We start from the raw sequence: 23,480 nt of genomic DNA on the forward strand, positions 1-23,480 counted from the left end.
ATTAAGAACAAATCCCCATCATAAAGATCCGTTTTAACACCCGCACATTCACAAAGAGATGATGTTTCACAACACAAATAATTACTGGAAACGGAAATGGGAATAAATTGTTCTTGATAGGCTAACTATAAACATTAAAACATTTTCACCCATTCTATTCCCCTCCCGAAGTTGACGATCATACAAGTTGGAGCTCCTGACTCAAATTAAGTTGGCCTATAATATCATGTCAATTATCTAATAGTCCACCTATTTTCGGCTGCCTCACTCAGGTACCATATATATTCAGGGAAGAACATTTAAACTCTAATAAAAATTATACTTAAGCAGGTTGATGTTTAAAGCCAGCTGGGTGTGTTAGTCTCTTAATTTCACGCCGGCACGCACCACAGGCAGCCTATGTAATGAGTTTCAATACATTCTATCGATGCTGGCTTTGACAACCATCATTCGGCTAATTTTCTCTCTAGTAATATTTTTACTTTAATTGTTCATTATATCGAGTAGACAGGCACTAACATCATATTATATCCTCACGTCTGTTCAATGTATTTACCATTGCTAATATGATTTATAATGCGTCTCCAACAGTCATAAAAATCGGACAACCGAATGTGCAAATATGTCAGCTGTGTACAAGGCATAGGGCGTCAATTACTGGAGTAGGGATCTCCCTGCCGAGAGTGACTTCGGAAGGCCATATTGAAAGGTCTCGGTCCAGCTCTTAGTACTATATTTTATTACTATTACTTTTTTTAAATCTTTATTATTATTATTATTATTAATTATTACCCAATTTCACAGAGAAAAATTACCTTACGAAAACAGGCCTAAGCACTCCAACCATTGCGGTCAAGGCCTAAGCATCTGCTCTTGGATCTAAGCAGTGTCAAGCATAAACGGTTCCTGTGTAAATACAGGACTTTCTTTGCATACAGTAGCGAAGCACTAACTAAACAGTAATGTAGTACAATCACTAAACACTAACACTCACAATGCACTTACTCAGTAAGCACTCACACTTGCATACATTCACTATACACATACACACACATACAAACAAACACACATACCTAACATACAGTCACACACACACACACTCACTTAACATACACTCACACTCAATAACACAAAACACTCTGAATACCCAACACTCACTAGGCACTCACTATACACTAAATGCTCACTAAACACTATAAACACTAAATTCACTAAATACTCATTATACCCCAAACACTCGGTAAACATTCACTAAACACTCACTTAATCTTAAACATTAATTAAACACTAAACACTCACTAAACCCTAAGCACTCATTGCATACTAAATGCTTACCAAATTACTTATTAAATACTAAACAGTGAATGAACATCCACTCATTAAAAACTCAATAAACACTTACACACTAAACATTTGCTAAACACTAACATTCACTAAACGGTCACTTAACATTCGCAAAACATTCACTAAAACCCTAAACACTCACTGAATACTTACACACTAAATATTCACTAAACACTACCATTCACAAGACATTCACTAAACGCTCTCTTAACATTCACAAAAACCCTAAAGACAAAACATTCACTGAATACTGAAACATTAAACAGTCACTAAACCCTAAACATTCATCAAACACTTACTCATAAACATTCACTAAACGCTTACTCACTAAACCCTAACAATCCGCTAAACACTTACTCATTAAACAGTAACGATAGAAAAAATTCACAATCGCACTAATTTTTAATTTCTCTTGTTTTCTTTACATTAATGCTAGGTGATTATTGATTATTTCTTTGGTCTAGTTTGCTCTTATATTTATTCATAATCTTCTTGAGGAATGGAAATGTTCGAAATAACTTAGTGTGGAGAGATTGCTTAAAAAATAGAGATCCTCTGTGTCCTTCCTCAGCCAGGTGCATTATATCTGACGAATTTTACGTAAACCACCCGAAAAAAGAATCGACTTTAGTAACAACAATATTCATTCTTAAACCGATAATACAAAAATGTAGCCATGATTTCATTAGTATGAAAGTCAGTTGAAACCAAAAGAAGGTAGTCCTGCTTCGATAAAACAAACCGAGTAGGCTAAAGCGCAATTGTTATGATCTGTACCCTGACTATAACGTATATATTACACATGTAGTACTGTCTATTTAATGGGTGCGTATTACTCTATTTAACAAATGCTATGTACGTAGACATTTTACAGCAATAACTCTAATAATGATAAGAACTTACTTGCTACTTTACAGTGCCAGTCTTCCAGCCACCGCTACATTAATTTTCATCTTGTAAACAAAGCTAAAGCAAGTACTATAATTAAAGTCAGTTGCTTGCTTGACAAAATAGTAATATGACCGAATTATTATGGGCCTACAGATGACTGTTATTTATATAAAACAAATAAATAATTTTTGTGTTAAATAAGTACAAAGGATATAGAAAGGATAAAAATATTTATTAAATATATATCACGATAATGTATAACACGGGTCAATAGTAGCCTACTATACTAGTTTAGACATTCATTATCGGGGCTTGCCCTTCCCCCTGCCCACCTGTTAGGGTGTGTCTATCAGGGGGTAACCACCCACTAAAATGTCTGTCACTACCATCACAGCATTCTAGGATATGAAGTACTTAGTTGGTATCTCCAATGTTGGATGCAGATCATTACTCCCCTCCCCACTCGTTGTGGGGTGTCTGTCAGGGGGTAACCACCTTTCGCCAATTCGTATGTCTTCTCACATGTTATCAATAGATCATGTTAAACCAAATTGCACATGTTATGTGTCACCGATTTTTGCACGATACAAAGACTACCTCCCTCAACAAATTCATTGCTCCATAAGTTTTACTTATCTACAATCTCTACATTTTGCTTTAAATTTATTTAATGGTTTTATCAATCTCTTTCAAAAGAATAGAACAAAAGGAAATTACCACATGTTGATAATTAGATAGAGAGCATAAATTGTGAGTCTTTGTTGTTATATAGTTAAGTATTATATTTTCTCCTCTTCCTAAGCAGTAACTATGTATAAAACCCTTCAAAGGAAAAACACTCATACGCACGTAAGAATAATCTTAGACTTTCCTCCTAATGGGATTTTGGAAGTTCCCTTACACATTACCTGCAGGGTAATTCTTTCAATAGTGTCCCTTGCATGGCTCTGCTAACAGTCCTGAAGGTTCTTGGCAGTTTCCATTCGGCTCCGAATACAGTTGTTTTCGATTTTGTTTTTTTTCATCCGTTTCTTTAAATCTGTCTTCATCTAGCTGCCACCCCAAAAAACTTGACCTATTCACCTTTAATTGAAGAATAAATCCTTCCGGAAGCCCTGTTAGAATCAAGAAAAATTACTCGGTGGTTTCGTTGAAATACTTTATGGTAATTTTTCATGCGGTCCAGTTTGTACGTAGTATGGACGTTTAGCATTTGGTTGGCATTTAGGCCAGATGTCAAAATATCTAGGAAATTCTTCATGCAGAACCTAAAGTTATTGATACTCGTAGGTGATTCGCTCTAAAGTTAGTGGTACTCATAGGTGATTCGCTCTATATATTTTTGATCATTTTAGCTCCTTTGACGTCTGTTCATCTTTTATAGATGTTATTATATGCCGTCGACATCACCTTCTGGGTAGGGTAAAAGTCTATTTTATTTTACTTAAAGCCTTTGATTAAAAAGACTAAATATCATCTTTAACGTTCCAATCGTTAACAAGAAAGATGCTCTTTCTGCAGATTCTCCGTAAAGATTTTATGGGGCTGAATATACTGTTGAGTTTAGAACTATTTTTTGCAGATAATTTTGGATATATTATACTCGCATTCATTTGCAGTAACTTTGTGAATATTGATTTTCTCTTCCGTACTGCCTTCCAATTTAACTGTTACAGCAAAAAAGAAAAAAAAATTCTTTTACCCTAATGTATTACAATAGTGTTTTCAAAGTGGTGACCTCTAAGGCTAAGACTTCCTTGCCAATCTAACCCAACCCAAGCATAATGTTAAGCGAATCCATCTTTAACTTATTGTTTCAAAATACTCCGCGTGTTAATGCCTTAGTAGGTCAGTGGTGACTGTTTCTTTGGCATCTGGCCGACCTCATGGACTACATTCATCTCCTTGTTTAATCTGCATTATTACCTTAGATGCCCCACTTACGTTAAATTTACCTGCAAATGTCATTAGCCTTGCTTGCAACAGTGGTACTGTAACTGGCCTACATTCCTGGTATGCAACCTGTATAGGGATAAAAATCCTCCCTCACGTAGTTTCAACTGGAGTCCATGAATGCTAAAGGAAAATTTAAATCCTTAAATCAGTCTGGACAAACTTATTTCTGCCATTAATAACACAATAGGACTCATCCATCTTCTTGGACAGTTTGAACGCCTTTCAAATCCTAGCACTCACATTAGTCTGATATGTGTAATAATTAATTTTGCTGCATAGAGATAAGTGTAAACGATGTCTGCTGCAATAATGGAAATGGAAGTACCAAGGACAAGAAGGGGAGGAAGGCCTAAGAAAAGTTGCAGAGAGATTGCATTCCGGAAGACATGAGAGGCAAAGGAATAGGTTCATTACAGCATCGTCCTCGACCAAAAGTAAAGCTGAGAAGAAGAATGTCCACTACCATACAGTGATAGTTCCAGTGAGTTATCATCAAAGAACAAGCTGTTAACAGGCCTATCTATCAAGTCAATTCATTTCCCAGCAGGTCGTACCTGTAGTGTAGGATGTTACGGACATTCAACGTGGTCGGAGACGCATGTCTGCATTCACCCTGCTTTGCCAAAGGAATTCTGAACTGAGTGTTTCATTAGTGACATAGATGGCACCCGCAATTTGTAAGATCATGAGGCTTGGTTCAAATCCACATAGCATGTTTCCTCATCTGTGGTTTTGGTGTCTGCCAGCAATTCAGTGACAGCACTCACCGGATGAGACACTTCTGTATTTTCGAAAATAAAAAAAAATATATTTTGTTCTTTTTTTACTTGTTTGTAAATATCCTTTTGAGTGAGTTACTGCAGTACATGTATATTTCAAATATATTCATAGAAATGAAACTGATTTTCATTTTTCTTATTCTTAGCAAGTAGACGGTATACCTTTGATGATATATTCCATAACTGGTAAATTACTACGATCTGGCATTGAGAGTATATTTATGCTCTATGAATAAACTTGAATAATGTATAAATTGTTTAAAGGAGTTGAAAAACATCAAACGTTAATTTCGTCTCACTTTTTGTCTCCGCCATATATTCTCTGTACAATGTTGAGAATGAATAAGACCTCTTTTGAGGTCTTATGATTTTTCAGTTAAAACATAAAAACAGAGGATGAAAGTAACTAGTAATGAGGGTAGGAATTATCTGTATGTAAGGAAAGCGAGCTATACGTTATAGTCCAGAGTGATACGAAAGTAAAAGGACAAGGGGATAAGTTATTGGGACTTAAGTGGCTAACAAATTAGCGCAAGGGAGGAGGTAACTTGTTTTGTCATGAAAACTGTGGGAACTTATAACTGTTTACAGTTGTGTTGTGGAATTGAGTGCAATCAGGAAAAATAAAATCGTAAATAAGTCTGTGTTTCGGGGATGAAAAAGTAAGATAGAATTTAATCTTAGTCAGGTTTGGATGAAAAAAGGATGGTTGTGATGTGTGATCTCAATACAAAGGTTGGTGGTAAAGCAATAGATGGCGTAGTTAGTGGTTTTGAATTGTCAGGAGTGAATTACCGTGGTGAGACCATTAGAGAAATGTTTCTAAAAAGGGATAGCCATAGGTATATTTTGGAAAGGGAAAAAGATAAGAAAACGGGTAATTGTGATTGTGTGCAAGAGCACAGGGAAATTTACATAATACCATTTGAGTCGGAGAGGAAGGATTCAGAATGTGTCTGTTATTTTAATGAAGCAAGCGAGTTTGGTGAGAAATGAGCTAAGTATCATAAAATGGGAAGATTGATGAAAATTAATTGAGATGCAAGTATTGACGAGTAGCTGCACGTACAACTCTGAGTTCACTGGTATCAGCGGCGCCTCAGTGGCGTGGTTGGGGTAGTGTTGGCGTGCCACCTCGGTGGCCGCGAGTTCGATTCTCGGGCATTCCATTGACGAGTGAGAGATGTGTATTTCTGGTGATAGAAGTTCACATTCGACGTGGTTCGGAAGTCACGTAAAGCCGTTGGTGAATAACCATGGGTTCCATGCAACGTAAAAACACCATACAAACAAACAAACTGGTATCAGTATTTACCCGCAATAAAGAATAAAATGTAGTCGGTGAGTTACTGAAAATAGACGTTCACGTAAATTGAAGTGCATTTACAGAACATAAGAAATGTTAAGTTCCGGTACGAAGCAGTGGAGATAGGGGATAGGGTATTTAAGACAAAGAGAAAAATGTTCAAATAAGTAGTGAATTCATGTAAATCAATGAAGAAACTATTCCTACTGTAGAGAAGCAAGTACTACATAGAGAAAGGTCAGTAAGCAAATAGACCTTTGAATTAGGAATGCTGTTTTCAGAGAATGTAAATGTTAGGAAGGTGTTTGAGAGAGTGAAATGTTCCTTTGTACTAGGAGAAAGGTGATGTTGGTTGTTGGGAGAATTCTAATGGCCTACCATAGCATATACAGGAAAATGTGTGCATGAGACAGTAAGGCAGGTAACAGAATGGGGAAGTCATTGTGGGTTCCAGGCAACGAAGAAGATATGCGGATTAAAAAGTTTCTGAAACGGTTGTGTGAAAAGTCCGAGTAATTGGTAATGGCTGTATGTAGCAAACATGGACCTAGAGAAAGCTTATAATTAATATATGGCACGCAGGGTATTGAGGATGGTGTATTGTCTAACGGGTAATTTGTTGAGAGATCGGGGAGATTGCCCGACCTATATCTCAGTACAGGGCCGTTCGTAGACATTTTGGGGAGCGATTTCAAACAGACCGCCCCCCCTCCTTCTGGAACGTCACTGTCTCCGTAATTAGAGCCTTGCGGTAACGGATTACGTTGTACAGTAGACGAGAAAGAACCGCAAGACTAGTGATGAAGTTACCGATAATATACGAATATCAAAGAAAACTATTAATTGTTTCGAGAAAGAAAATGGTTCTCCTGGGTTGAATAATTACTGGGTAACTATAATAAGGAATGGACTGCTTCAGTTTTATAAAAGTAAAGGTATTACCATTAAAATTAACCATGAAATCAATAAATGGAAATGAACCTTTTATTGATAAAAAATTCTTCATTTATATATATATATATATATATATATATATATATATATATATATATATATATATATAGGTAATCTGAAAAATCTATTTTCAGCTTGCCCAGAGAACATTCCACATTCGTAAAGTTAAAATGTAAATTAATTGTAAAATGATCTAGTTAAATTTTGATAGCCGGCCATATAAACGTTTCATAGACAACGAAAACTAGTTTGGAAAGTAGGTCGAAAGCAATTCGTTCGAAGTACGGGCCATTTACAAAATCCTGAAAGCACACCGTTTTAGTCTACTTACCCCAAGGGTCACCGACCTTTGAAGCTAGACACTGAAATTCTCTTAGATATTAATGGAAAATACTTTGAGCTGATCTCATCGCGTTGACCTTCTGTTTCATCTCTTAAAGAGGTTGTCATTCATTCAAATAAAAGTTCAGAATCCCTCTCCTGCCATTAGTTTTCCTCTTCATCATCATTATTCTCTCTCTCTCTCTGTCCTTTTTGTTCATCCAAAGTCACATTCAAAAGCGAACCTGATGACAGTGACCTCAGTTGAAGGATTCTGGACTTTTTATGATAATTTTATTTTGTTTCTATGTATGATAGACATTTAACTACATTCATTGCTTGTAGTAAAGTTTTTTGTTTCAATTCCCTTTCGTATTCGGATGTCAGGCCGTATTCTAAAATATGATCTTTCAGATCGTTTCAAATTTTTCCGAGAGAAATCTCACATTTGTAGATTACAAGTAGGAGTTAGTTTTGTCATGAACTGCTGTTTTTATATAAGTTTTTTATGCTTTTTTTTTACCGAGTTCAAATGTCTCTGTTTGTGGTTTTAATACTCGTGTACAGGATATGGAATACACATTATTTTGTCTCTCTTCTTGATAAAAGTTTCTCGCTGGACGAGTGGTTTTCGCGCTCAGCTGCCAATCCGGTGGTCTGGAGTTCGAATCCCGGCTCGGCCAACGCGGAAACGGAGGAATTTATTTCTGGTGATAGAAATTAATTTCTCAAATAAGTGTGGTTCGGATCCCACAATAAGCTGTAGGTCCCGTTGCTAGGTGACCAATTGGTTCCTAGCCACATAAAAATATCTAATCAGATATACTTAACTTCTTCTTGATAGAAATGAAAGGGAAAATGAACGACTATATATTTGTATAATCTTTCTCTGTGGATTCTCTTCCGGGTCTTCAGCATAGTACCTTCACTGTCTGATTTGGATTGATGCGTTGTTTTTAATTTTTTTCTCATGGTTGGTCGTGGTGTTGATGGTTTGTGGGGAGGGGGGCGAGTTAGGTCACATTATGAACCAGTCAAGCCTCAGTGGCGTGGTTGGTATGGTGTTGGCGTCCCACCTGTGGTCGCGAGTTCGATTCTCGGCCATTCCATTGAGGGGTGAGATATGTGTATTTCTGGTATTAGAAGTTCACTCTCGACTTAGTTCGGATGTCACGTAAAGCCGTTGGTCCCGTTGCTGAATAACCACTGGTTGCATGCGACGTAAAAACACCATATTAACAAACAAACAAACATTATAAACCATCGCCGTCCTCACCAGACTCATGAGGTTTTTTCGGCGATTTCTGGTATAGGTGAACTGGAGTTTGGAGCTTTTAATGTAGCGAAAGATATATGGGTCCCTACTAAATAATCAGCCTTCCCCTATCCTCTTCTGCGTACGCACCAGGAAAACACTTATCACTTACCTGGAATTCCTCGAGTTCCTCCTCAGGAGAGGAGACTTAATAAGTTACATTCACTGGAAAACAGAAGCATAAATTTGTCAGTCATTCAGCAAAGGAAAGGAGAAACACGCATAAAAGAGGTTTCTTATGTGCTTTTATTGTTGCTTGCTTGTCTCAGATCCACGGTATTTTTGCAATGAAGTCACATCGAAATGTTAAAACATTTGCTGTGATGCACACACGTCTTTTTATATATATATATATATATATATATATATATATATAATATATATATATATATATATATATTATACACACTATATATACATGTGTGTGTCTATACACACATACGTAAAATTCTTTATCAATTTTACTCATGGCATCATACCTTCCAGGTAACCCATTAATATCGAATTCTCATGACCTTTGGAATAATCTTACTCTGTAAGTAATTAATTATATAAGGTACATTCTCCTACCCTGACCATACTCTGTAAGGTAATTAATTATATAAGGTACATTCTCCTACCCTGACCAGGGCTTGAACCTGTACCCTTTGATTTGCAAGCAGGGTGATAGTGACCGTTACTTAGGTCAGTGTCACCCTTCTTTAAACCTGAAAGGACTTCTTTACATTCAAGTGCTGGAAAAAAATATTGAAGTAGAATTTCCATTTGTTAACACAATTTAGGTTTAATTCTCTGCTTAAGAGAAGTCTATGCCAACGCCTTTAATATTCAAATATAAAAAAGTCATTGGAATAGAGTTTTCATTTGTTTACAAACACTAGATTTCAATCTCTGCTAAAGTGAAGTCTATGCCAACGCCATTAATATTCAAATGTAAAAAAAACCAATGGAGCAGAATTTTCATTTGTTTACAAACACTCCAGATTTGAATCTCTGCTTAAGTGAAGTCTGTGCCAACGCCCTTTATATTCAAATATAAAAAATTCATTGGAGTAGAACTTTCATTTGCTTACAAACCCTCCAGATTTGAATCTGCTTAAGAGCTTTTCCAGTCTCCGTAGACCACACAGAGAGTAATTCCGAGATTCTCGTTGGTCACACACCAGAGGTCGTGATACCCTTTCTCTAGACGAGTGATGCAGAACTCGTAGTTGCCCCCAACGACGTTGTTGTTCGGTTGGCCAACGTCCCACTCGACCTGGGACTGCTCGACCGTTCCCCCGAAGAAGTCGTAGAAGGTGGTGCTTTGCTGCGATGTCTGAGGTAGAGTTTGGAAATGTTCGTGGTTACACAGTCGTCTAGGCAGACCAGTCGTCAAAATCCCTCGACGTGAATTGCCAGAGGTTCGAATGAAATCGTTATGAGAATGGGGCTCCGTTGAAGTCTCCCGAAATGAGACGAAATGTTGATATTAAAGCTTCAGTTTACGTACCACTGAGTCAGGTGCCTAAGCACTCATTAGTGAAGTTGGACAGCTGAATAGGAGCTAAGCAAAGGGAACGAATTAAAAGGCGCAGAAAACAACGCAGTTGGGGAAACCAGGAGTGAGGATAAAGTATTTGGAATAGCGTTACAGTTGAGGTTAATGCTCTAAACGTTATCTAACAACACAGTAGCACAGTGGATGTAACGCACCCTTCACAGAGCATAAATAATGGGAAAGGATACTCCAATCGCAAAAAAAGAAAAAAATATCCTTCCAAAATAACGTAAATTAATCGAGTGTATTTCTAGTACTCGATCATTTAATGTGAATCAAATACATATCCATATATAAATAGATACTTCGAAACCGTAATGTTTGACAAAGATTTTGTGCTCGGAAGACTAAAGCTGTTCTAGTATTAATTAATTTGTATTCAATTTTACTGCGTTTCACAAGGATTTCTTCCCCGCAGTGGTTGATGTCGATGAGAAAACTTGGCCTCCAGCATTTGGAGTTCATTTAAGAACTGAATTCTTTGAAGGTATTCTTTCAGCAGTAGGCTGGATATTGTCGACCAGTTTATAAGATGCTAGTGCTTTTCATTTAGCAAATAGGTAGCAGTTCATCTTAAAGTCTGCCCACGCGCCAATTATTGACTTGAGTATTTGGTATGTTAATAAACACTGAGCTGCAGTATAATTAAGACAGTTCTGACTGAATATTACATTTTCAAATGAATTCTCCTGGATTGCTAGAGTTTTAATTTTTCTTCCATCGTCTTGGACAGTAGAGGAATGGAAATAACTCAAAGAAATGAATAAACTCTGGAAATAGCTCATGTGTGTGTGTATATATATATGTGTATACGTATATATACGTATATATGCATATATATATATATATATATATATATATATATATATATATATATAATATATATATATATATAAATTGTGACGAAGTGCCAAGTATCTGGTTACTACACTTATCATTCATTAACTGTACCTCACAAAAGCCAGACACCTGAACCCTCATCACAGGCACTAAACGACTGAATACTCTAAAGGCAACAGTGATTCCTTAACAACTTACCAGTATTGCAGAAAATCAAAACAGGTGTGAAGTAATCTTGTAAGTAATTACATTAATCAAAGGGCTTCACTCCATCAAGAACTTTAAAAGTCTAAGTATTTCCCTGATTCCAGAAGTCTCAGTACTTCCCTAGTTCTAAGTCACTTCAAGTTAATTGAAGGAAAACAGATCAATTACCACTCTATGTTTCTACCTAACGTCAATATAATCATATGCAATTTTACTGGTTAGAAATGAAAACTTATAAAAATTTTAAATACAAAAATTTATTACTAAACTCAAAAGTTTATAGGTGAAATTCACAATATCAGGGAAAATTACTAATACTTGAAAACAAAGTAAAGTTTAATTAATTCTTGAATTAACTAAGTAAAATTAAATCAAATTAATTTATAACAAAATTCAAGAAAATTAACTCAATCAAAATTCAAGTGTTAGGCAATAATTGAAATTTGGAAATTAATTCACAAGTGCTAAACAATAATAAAACCTGAAAAGAATTCTAATTAAATGCAAATTAATTCACAAGTGTTACATTTAATTAAATGTCCAATGATTAAGCAATGAAAATAACTAAGTTAATTAAATTGTGAATGCAAATGAAAATACAGAAAAATGTGGAAAATATCAAAATTGCAAAAAGTATTAATCACACAGAATATAAAATAAAAAGACACACTTCAAAAAGAAAATGGATAAATGCACAAAACATAAAAATCACTTCCATAAGAAAACAAACTCAAAACACAAAAATTTGCAATGTGTAAAAATTGAAATAGTTTCACTCAAACCACTGTAACTATTAGTTATCAGTTATTAGTTTTTACCAAACCTTCATAACCATCAGTTATTAGTTGTTACCTAACCACTGTTCCTATTAGTTATTAGTTGCAACTAATAAAAATGTAACACACTTTACCTTTTTGGTATACCATTGCTGCAGCTTGTTTCACACTTTCACAAAACCAGGTGCCGTTACACAATGTTTGTTCAGATTCCACATAAAACACTAAATAAACTCTAAGAAATATCAAATCTGAAATTTACAAGTTACGAGTGACCATTCAATAAGTACAAAATTGTTATGTTACTTTAAAATCAAAAGTGCTATGCGATGGAGAGAGAGAGAGAGAGAGAGAGAGAGAGAGAGAGATGTGATCGCTGTGAGAATCTACGCCCGAATGAAAAACTTCTCCCTTATGGAAGCTGGACAGGGGAGATGACACAAAACGTTTTGAGACACAATTCTCTCAGAAGTTTCGAAATCTGATGCAACTTTACAAGGAAATGTGAAATGTGCACGTGGCACTCAGCAAAGATATACGCGTACGAGACCAGTCTGTTCAAAAAAGACACGTACTCGACTCGATCGATCGAAGCAGAAGTCCCTTATCATATGTGATAACAGAATCCCAAAACACAATGAAGACTCGAGGTCTCTAATCAAACGTGTTGACAGATTAGGAAAGCAAACGGAGATCAAGGAGATGAAAAGTGTCTGAAACAATTCTAGCTTTGAACGGACAACGAAAATCTCTCTCTTTCTACATTCTACGTTATTTATATATTCTTTTTATATATTATGTTGTGCAAAATCTGAACACATTTAAAACATCCTATCTCTAAGCTATCTAGGAATCTGAAAAAATGTTGCCAAAATCTTATACACAATATTTTATACAGTCAAAGAGGGGATATATGCATTTTGACAGTAGCAATATATAATAATAATAAATAATATATATATATCTATATAATAATAATTAATAATAATTATATATATATAATAGAGTCATATATATATATATTATATATATTATGCTGCTACGTTCATAATGCATATATTTCCTCTCTTGACTATAAAATGTTAGAAAAGAGTTTTGCAACGTTTTCAGATTCCTTATTTAGCTTAGAGTTATAGGATGTCTAAAAATGTATGTTCAGATTTCGCTCAACATAATTTAAAAGTATATAACGTAGAATGTGTAAAGAGAGAGAGATTAACTTTGTCCGTTCCAAGCTAGAAATTGTTTCATAACTTGTCATCGCCTCGAGATAGAGGAACTCGAGATCTCCGTTTTGTTTTGGAAACCTGTCAACACGTTTGATAAGGGAGTCTGTTTCAGACGAGTACGTGTCTTTGTTGAATATACTACATACAGGACTGGTTTCATAAGTGCATATTTTTGCCGAAACCACGTGAAGATTTCACGAATTTTCTGTAAAGTTACGTCATGTTAGAAGCTTCTAGAAGGATTGTACCATCTTTCTCAAGCCCAAAACATTTTGTGTGAAATCCACTTTTCAGCTTCCGTACAAATGGAAAGCATTCATTACAGACTTTGAATTCCTGGCGTTTAGAGGTCTCCCTCTCTCTCTCTCCATTGCCATACTTGATATTAATGTAAAGATTTAATACTTACTGAATGGTCACTCGTAACTTTTAGATTTTGGAATTCTTAGTTATTTACTATTATTTAGTGTTTTTAGTGGAATCTGAACAAACATTGTACAAGTGTGTAATGGTGCCTTTTCTCTTTTGAAATATTGTGAACTGGTGAAATTTTTTGAGTGAGCTGCAGCAGAAAAAAAATGGGTACCAAGGTAAATTGTAATTAAAGATTATTAGTTGCAACTAATAGTCACAGTGGTTCCATGAAACAAGTTTAAATTTTTACACATTGCAAATTTTAGTGTTTGTTTCATTTGAAGTGATTTTTTGTGCATTTATCAATTCTCTTATTGAAGTGATTTTTGTGTGCATTTATCCATTTTCTTATTGAAGTGATTTTTTTGTGCATTTATCCATTATCTTATTGAAGTGTGTGTTTTTGTTTTTATATTCTGTGTGATTAGTGTTTTCCATGTTTTTCTGCGATGTGTTTCATTTGCATTCACAATTCAATTAATTTAGTTGTTTTCATTAGTTAATCGTTGCACATTTAATTTAACATGTGTGAATTATTTTGCACTTACTTAGCACTTGTGAAGCAATTTCCAAATTTTAATTATTACCTAACACTTTTAACTTTTGATTGAATTTATTAATTAATTTTAATGAATTTTGTGATAAATTAATTTTGATTTGATTTTACTTAATTAATTCAAGAATTAATTAAACTTTGCTTTGTTTTCAAGTAACAGTTAATTTCCCTGAGATTGTGAATTTCACTTACAATTTTGAGTTTGATAATAAGTTTTTGTATTTAAAATTCTTATATGTGTTTTCTTTTTTCACCAGTATGATTAGATTATGCTTAGGTAGAAACATAGAGTGGTAATTGAGCTGTTTTCCTTCAATTTACTTGAAGTATTTAAAATTCTTATGTGTTTTCTTTTTTCACCATTATGATTAGATTATGCTTAGGTAGAAACATAGAGTGGTAATTGAGCTGTTTTCCTTCAATTTACTTGAAGTGAGTTAGAACCAGGGAAGTACATAGACTTCTGAAATCAGGGAAATACTTAAACTTTTTAAGTTGTTAATGGAGTGATACCTTTTAATTAATTTGATCACATATAGGATTACCTCACACCTGTTTTAATGAACTTTGTCTGATTTTCTGCAATACTGGTAAGTTGTTTAAGGGATCACTGTTGCCTATAGAGTATTTAGTCGTATTTTACCTGTGATGAAGGTTCAGGTGTCTGGCTGTTGTGAGGTACTCATTTAATGATTGGTAAGTGTAACCAGATACATGGCACTTCGTCACAATATATATATATATATATGTGTGTGTGTATGCATGTATGTGTTTTGTTGAAATACTGTCAGCAAGCTGTAAATCCAAAACTTTAAAGCGTTTATAAGTGGTGATTTGTGGCGAATGTATTTGCCTATAATCTTTTTTCCTTTTCCAATACATAAATATATATAATTGTGTATATATATATAAAAGTTTGTGCATGTATGTGTTTTATTGAAATATTGGCAACAAACTGAAAATCCAAAACTTTAAAAGATTTAATTTGCGGGGAATGTATTTGCCTATTCTTTTTCATTTCCCAAACCAAAGTAGGGGACATTTTATCAAAGGTAAAGAAAAAATAGGACATGATTTTCGTACTAACTGAAAAAGAATTGGTGATAATTGTATAGGTCACGCAAGATCTTTATTTTCTTTGACGATTTGATTTGCTCAGAAAAGAAGTACAGTTTTCTTGCTCTAAAACGGCTTAACAGTGCTAAAGAAAAGCTGTCAGTAATTGGTAGTAAGCGTTTCTGTAGCATTATCTATTGAAGGGAACTCCTTTGAAGCTGGCCATGGTCTGCTTTCGCCAAATTCCACGACAGCCATTGGATTTGTATCCCTGGAGAGCCAGTCATATTAACTGCCAATTGATTTTAGAATAGAGTAGAATATAGGATTATGGCCAAAGCTCAAGCACAGGGACCTATGAGATCATTCATCGCTGAAAGGGAAGTTGACAGTAAAAAGGTTTGAAAGGTGTAACAGTAGGAAAACCTCGCAGTTGTTAGGAGAGGATAGAAAGGATGATGGGAGAAAGGGAATATGAATGGAGGTACAGTAAAAGGAATGGAAGGTGTTGCAGCTAGGGGCCGAAGAGTCGCTGTGAAAGCCTTAAGTAATGTCTATACGCTGCACTTTATGAGGTGTACTGACGGCGCTACCTCCCTACAGGGGACAACTGATTTTGGTGATATTTTACTATTGGTGAGTTGTGTAGTCATGTCACCTTACAACATAAAAGAGGGAAGTCACTGAAAGTGATTCAAAGCGAGAAGTTTAAAAATTCCTTTCCTTAGAATGTCTGAGATTGGCGGTGAAGAAAATTCTGTCGCAGTCATAAGTCCGAGTAATATTGTTACTGAAACGAGTTTATTGATTAACAAATCAAGTCTATATGTTTGCGAACAATAGCGTCCATTGATGAATCGCCACTTGCTAGAAAAACCATATAAACATCGATGACTTTCTTGAATGTACTGAACCAGAGAAACATAAGGACGTGTGAAATCAAACTGGAGAAAAATGTTCCGTTCATGACTCTGCCTCAAATTTTCAAGTCTACGTTTTGTGCAAAATACCGGCTGCACATTCCATACCCTTACAAGCTCAGCGCTTCTTTGCTTTGTTGCAGTAGTATATTTTACAGACTTGGTCATTTAATGCAATTTATCTCTTCTACGTCTGACATTTCTTGCATGCATGGGAACTGCATTGAATTTAATTGAAAGTAGAATTGACAGTAAAAGGCTTGGAAGGTGTAACAGGAGGAAAATCTCGCAGTTGCACTATGAATGAATTGTTAGAAGAGGGTGGAGAGTAAGATGGAAGAAAGAGAATATGAAAGGAGGTACAGTAAAAGGAACAAAAGGGGTTGCACCTAAGGGCCGAAGGCACGCTGCAAAGAACCTTAAGTAACACCTACAGTGCACCGCATGAGGTGCACTGACGGCACTACTCTCCTACGGGGCTTGCATGCATGAAAAATAAAGATAACAGTCGCAATATTGCCTTATTATCTTGGGTGTGGTGTTTCATGCAATTGTTGTTCGCTTTTTTACAAAATCGCCTCTCATACGCCAAACAGTATCCAATCACGCAGATAAATCGAACATCTATAACCGATAAAAACATTGAAGCAGGCAACCACTTCAGTTAGATTTTTAAAAAAATTGCTTAATTACCTTGTAAAGACCGACGAGGAAGGATCCGTATTTGGAAAACAGTCTGTCTGACTCTGCCCTTGTTGGGTAGGGTATCATGTGCCCGTTCAAATTCTCACATTCTACTTTCGCGTTATTCCATGGCCTGGTACCATAAACAGGTTTAATGAAAATAATGGGAGAATGGGCAGGAAGGTAGGTCCTCAGAGTTGCTTCGGATGCCGTAATTGGTTCTATGAAGGTGGGGAGTGTCAGATAGTCCGCATTCGTTCGTTGCTGCAACGTGAGCTAACCCGTCACAACCAAATTGATTGCAGATCATTGCACATCTGGAAGATGAGGGACTTGAGAATTAAATGATGAACATACTTTACCACACGCGCAGGCATTTCCATTCACACACACAGTGGAAAGTTTGCAATTCTGCTGAGATTCTGGTTATCAGTCCTGATGAGATGTCCAAATTCGTCAAGTTTTATATTGTTTCTGTTTGTCTAATGATTTTCCTTTTTGGTGGCAGAGCGTATATAATACTCTCAAAGTTCATGGGTGGAAATATTGTACTGTGTTTAACTTGCATTTATTTAATTAACTGGGGTTTCGAGTATGTGTGACCTATGCCCGTATGTCAGCACATGCTCCTAGATCCTGTATGGTGTACCACCGTCAGTGCACCTCTCGCGGTGCACTGTAGACATTAGTAAAGGTCCTTTCAGCATCTAGCTGCACCCACTTTTTATCCCTGTATTTTTACCTCCATTCCCGCTTCCTGTCTTTTACAATGGCACAATTCACTTTCAAGGCACAAAACAACCCTTAAAAAGATCACAAATATTGATGAATTTGGTTTCAAGAATAATCCAACAGCTCCTTTGGATACTATGAAGATTCTATTTTGTGTGCCATTTGTCGTTTTTAAATGCCAGACTAGAGGATGTCCTCATTCTAAGGTCTGTAGAAGAACCACTTACCTTAACAGAAGGGTAATTTGCCTTTAACAGGAAGAGGCCAACTAAAATCAAATGGAGCATTAAGGAGCCAGTGATCACCTTTTATTATTGCACAGAATAAGAATCCTTTATGTTTATAAAAACTACATCCATCATTGTATATGCTCCATTCCATCAAAGAACCTCAGGAGCTTCAGAGTTTTGTCATGAAACATTTGTGCTACAATGGACACACAATGCCAACCTTATGAGAACGACCACAAACATAAAGGACCCTAATCATTCAGGCTTCTAACATAAAGATGTTTAGAGATGAGATGGATGCACCAGTCAGATGAAAGATTCAACTCAACTCGTGTGTTTTACCTATTTTTCCTGACCACAACTTTTCCACTAACATATCCAACGTCTAGTTGTTCAACTTATTCATCATATTAACCTCGGTGTGGTTTTCCACCCACAGTCCTTGGGAATATTTATGAACTACCAACGTCAGGTTAGATTATTACAAATAAATGAAAAACTTAAAACTTAAGAGGGAAAGTACATTTTAGATAATAGGAAAAAGGTATTCTCGCCCGTCTGAGTATGTGGAAATCGCTATATAGCCATGGTATGGCGTTTAATTCCTTATATATATATATTATATATATATATACATACATGTGTATTGTGTGTATAATTGAATCACGAAAGTTGGAACGTGACAAATCCATAAATAAAGGTATAAGCCACTAAGGAAAGATAAACAACGGAGTTTCTGCAAGATCTTTCGACTCAACATCCTTTACTTAGCAGATAAACTGTCTAACATGAGAAATTAAGAGTACAGGAAAGGTCGTATAAGTGACAGATAGGGATTATAAGGAAATTAGTACCTAGAATCCAACACACTTGGAGAATGAGTAACTTGCCCAAACAAGCATAAACATGGGTACAATTTAAGAACAAATAGATTAAGTCCAACTGGTCGGACACAGGGCCAAGAAAATTGTACCCATGTTTATGCTTGTTTGGAAAGGTTTCTCATTCTCCAGGTGTGTTGGATTCTAGGTATTAATCTCCTTATAATCCCTCTGTCACTTATATGGCCTTTCCTTGTACTCTCAGTTTCTCATGTATATCAATCAGTCAGTCTGCTAAGTAAAGGACGTTGAGTCGAAAGATCTTGTAGCTTATACCTTTATATATATATATATTGTTACATTTATTGACCGCCTCGTCTTCCCAGCAGTATTTAAGTAATTGTATGTATGAATGAGTAGCCATTTCTTCTCCTAAAGCAACTGATTTTGGGAGAGAACACGAGGTAGGAAGGGTGGAAAGGAATTTCCGGTCTGACGAAAGCTTAGGGTACGATAGGCAAGTCACGAGAGTAGCTAGGCCTCGATATGGGTTTTTAGGGACCTCTACAGTAAGACCTATTTTCCTTCCCAATTTGCTGGCTGTTGTTTACCACTTTCAGGCAGTGCCTGAGGCGGTGTATGGAATCCCCGTGATTCAAAGAGACCCAGCATATCTCTCAGTCACAAGCAACTCCTAAGGCAAGGCGGACGCGCCTCTACTCGCCTCCTCTGACGGGACGTCAGCCCTCTGTCCAAACGCTGGTGGGACTATCTTCAGAGCATGACACATGTCCAAGCCTCAAGCAATTAAGGTATGTCTAGAAAGTGTAAACTCCAAACCAGCTCCTTTTTCTCCAACACGACTCTTGCCAATTTCATTTTCAATTCTCACTTATATCCCTCTTACATCAAAAGCCCTTTGTCCTCATCGGGCCATGTGCTTCCCCTTGTGACTTGTTAAAGACTAAGTCTTCAGTGCATACCTCAGTTAAACACTAGAGTTCCTTTTCCCCAGTTAGAGAAACTGAATAATCGTAACTTGTGCAAGAAGTCCTTTTTTTTTTATCTTGTCTAATCTGGGATCTTTCCCAGATTCCCTGAGTCACGTGTCCAAGTCTTCGCTCCGCAAGTGTTGCATTACCGCAAGATTTTGAAAGCCAGCTTTTACGGGAACCTCATTTTTAGCCAGCTATCCTCTTGTGAGAGATATTATTAGTCCACGTGTGGATAAGTTGCATTTACTTTCCCAGGCTGTTAAGCAGCCTCTTGTAAATAAATAGATATAAAGTAATTAGCTGAGTTTTCTGGCGACCTTTTCCTCTAGAGTAAATTAATACTAGAAATCCTTTAAGGTAAGTTCAAGTAATTTATTCTGCATTTTTCCCTCAACTATTTCCATTTACGTATTTGAGCCCCTTGAGGCCAGGCTTAAAACGTAACAATATATATATATATATATCTGAATCACGATCATTTGGAACGTGATGAATATATAAATATAGGCAAAACCCACGAAGGATAAGAGTCGAAAGGCCTCACAACGGTTACTCCATTGTTTCACTTTCCTTCGTGAATTTTGCCTTATATATATATATATTATATATATATATATATATATACAGATATATATGTGTGTATGTATGTATGTATATTGTGTCTGTATGTATGTGTGTGACACGTACCTTATCTTTGTATAACCGTTATATGATATATATGTACCGGGTAGGGTCAGACTTCGATTTTTCAGCACCAGCTTGTAAGTGAGACTCTCTGCACAAGTTCTGTGTAGGAGGAGCAGTTGGATGATCAGAAGGAGATGACTTTTCTTGTGATTATCTGTTGCCATCTTTTAATTCCTGTAGTGCAGATATCAGTCTCAAGTTGCGCCTTTTTCTCTGCAATAAATAAAAAGGCAATGCTAGAGGTTATCATGAACCATAAGTTATTTTGCCATTAGTACAGTCAGTGTGAACAATAATGGTTTCTTCAATGTCAGGAACAGTATTTGCCAGCGTGGATGCATTAAATTGATTTTTATTGGAAATTAATCACGTTCTTCATTCCAGCAGCAAAATTGTAGCAATTATTATTATTTTTTTTTTTCTGAGAAATGTGTATCGCAGGTCTTTCTTTTTAGTCAAATATTTTTTGCTTGGGATCATGTCTTAGCGTTCTTGTATATATTCCTCTTCTTTCGTTATTTATTGATTTAATGTAGAATATCTGTTTACTTCGTTGTCGGTTCTCTATCTTATGTATACAGAGTAACCATTAATGATGATAATTTCCTGCTATCTTATGTAGCTCCAGTGCAGCTTCAGTTTCTCAGAAAGCTGCAATCCCGACCGACTGCGCTGTAGGTAACTTGCAATTGGCAAAACCATTCAAGTGTATTCCCCAATGGCAATTTATATCGATGAACCAGAACAAAATAAGACCCTATCATCATGGAGCTTCAGTCATTACAAATCACGATAGATGACAAATAAGGAACTTGCCTATTGAAAAAACCAAATTTATCGTTCACCTTTCGTTGAAACTGTTTCTCTTTTCTTGGAGAAACCATTTAATTGAAAATACGATTTGTCAATGATATGCATCATGGATAGAAAAGGGAAACCGATGTTTGGTCCCATTTGCCAATCCGAGAAAAAGGAAAAGAAACGGACTGGATAGGATGTGAATATGGTGGAAGATAGTATAAAGTTTGTTTTCTTAATAAATAGGTTAAGACAAACCTATTAAGTAGTGCAATACAAGTTCAATTACATATGACTAGGAAGGAAAGTTAGATGTGAGGTTGAGATCTATATTATTTTATACTATATTCAGGAGATGGACAAGATTCATATGGAACAAGCCCAAAATGGCACCATTGACGTGAAATTCAAGCTTCCAAAGAATATGCTGTTCATTCGGAAGAAGTCACAGAAGTTAATAGGAAATACAGAAAGGTAAAGGAATCGCTGAGCGAGATACTGTGATTGCTGAGCTGCAGAGTATAAAGATGACTTCACAGCGAATTTTCATCAGGTCATTGATATAAATATTGATGATATAATGAAAAAGATGGGATCGATAGAAACTGTAATGAAGTTGACAGCTCCCTATATTATTGAAAAAAATTGTGCAGATAAAGTCAAGGAAAAAGGTTGCTTTGTATTAATTAAGATCTACAGAGGCTTCATGTAAAATGCTTAGAATATGTCGTAGTAGCCTTCAAATACTTAGATCGGAGAATCTCCTTTATTGTCGTTAATAGACCTCCACGGCCCAGTGTGTTAGCCAGTGCCTTAGCCGCACGGTTTCATTGCTACCTTTTAAGATTACCCAGGCTGGAACCTGGGTAATAGAAATAGTTGTGCAGAGCAATGGATATGAATACATTTTGCAGACTTCTTGATGGTTTTAGCTGGCAATGTTAAAGGAGAAAAAGCTTCCCGATGGTTTCAGTGGCCATAAAGTGCCTGATTTTTTTCTAGTTTTTATTTATACGACGAGCCGTATTAGTAATGGACCAGATATCATTGTAAGACTCTCGAGATTTAGTGGTGCAAATGATGATATTAATAGGGTTATTAAACAGACGGAGAATACAAACTATGCTGTTAATCCGATGCTAATATTTGAATTTGAGTGGAAATTGGTTCATGCCTGACTGATATAATGGGGAGAGTAGAAAATACCAGAAAGTGGCTATTATTAAGCAGTATTGAATTCCTCGGACGATTGGTTCACGTGCTTGCCTACCGATTCTGTTGTCCCGAGTTCGATTCCTCGCTCTGCCGTGGAATCAGAGGAATTGTTTCTGGTGATTAGAAATTAATTTCTCTATAGTTTGGTTCGGATCCCACAATAAGCGGTAGGTCCCGCTGCTAGGTAGCCAATTAGTTCCTAGACACTTATAGATATCTACGTAATTCTTCGGGCCAACCCTAGGAGAGCTGTCAATCACCTCAGAGGTCTGGTTCAACTAAGGTATACTTAACTTTTTTTTAAAGCAGTATTGACAAATGCGATTAACACAAATAGGAAGTTAATACAGACGTGTTTCAAATCTATCGTTTTTGTCCAGAATGGAAGAAAACGTGATTCAGCAACGATTAATTTCTCACCAGGAAAGGGTAACCGCAGGATAGTCAGTCGGCTTATAGACAATTTCATTTATTGCTGCATCTTCTTTCGTAAATTACCTATTTGATATAACAGAAGCAGGCAAGCGTGGTGTGTTACTCGACCTCGTGCATGAACTTCTAAATGAAATGCAATTAGTTGGAATGCTTGATGAAGCCTATGAATATCCTAAACACTAACAGCGGGACAGAAAATACAGTGTACAGATTTGGAAACACGTTCATCTTAGGACACACTGAGAAGAGGAGTACCCTAGGAGATGTCAGACAACCTACAGTGACAGGGGTTAAACGCGTGTGACATCCAATTTTATTAATCCTATAAACCACATCAGGGATGCAAATAAAAAACTGAGTGATGTTTCTCCAGTTTTAAGGAATGGATGACTGAAGCAACTGAAACTAAATGAAAATAAAACCGAATTTGTTATGGGGAGAAAATATGACGTGAGAAACCTTAGTGATATTCTGTTAGA

The 23,480-nt window shown here is 36.1% G+C and overlaps 1 long non-coding RNA gene across 1 annotated transcript; it reads right to left on the bottom strand.

Moving 5' to 3' along the window:
• Positions 1 to 9,431: 9,431 nt before the first annotated feature.
• LOC135216708 (uncharacterized) lies at positions 9,432 to 20,769 on the bottom strand. Its single transcript, XR_010314894.1, has 3 exons — positions 20,554 to 20,769; positions 17,098 to 17,405; positions 9,432 to 10,184 (listed from the first exon to the last, which is right to left on the bottom strand). It is a non-coding gene; the product is annotated as an uncharacterized LOC135216708 (long non-coding RNA).
• Between the last annotated feature and the right edge of the window lie 2,711 nt (positions 20,770 to 23,480).

Source organism: Macrobrachium nipponense, chromosome 6 (genome assembly GCF_015104395.2).
Source record: "Macrobrachium nipponense isolate FS-2020 chromosome 6, ASM1510439v2, whole genome shotgun sequence".
In the NCBI taxonomy this organism is placed as follows: domain Eukaryota; kingdom Metazoa; phylum Arthropoda; class Malacostraca; order Decapoda; family Palaemonidae; genus Macrobrachium; species Macrobrachium nipponense.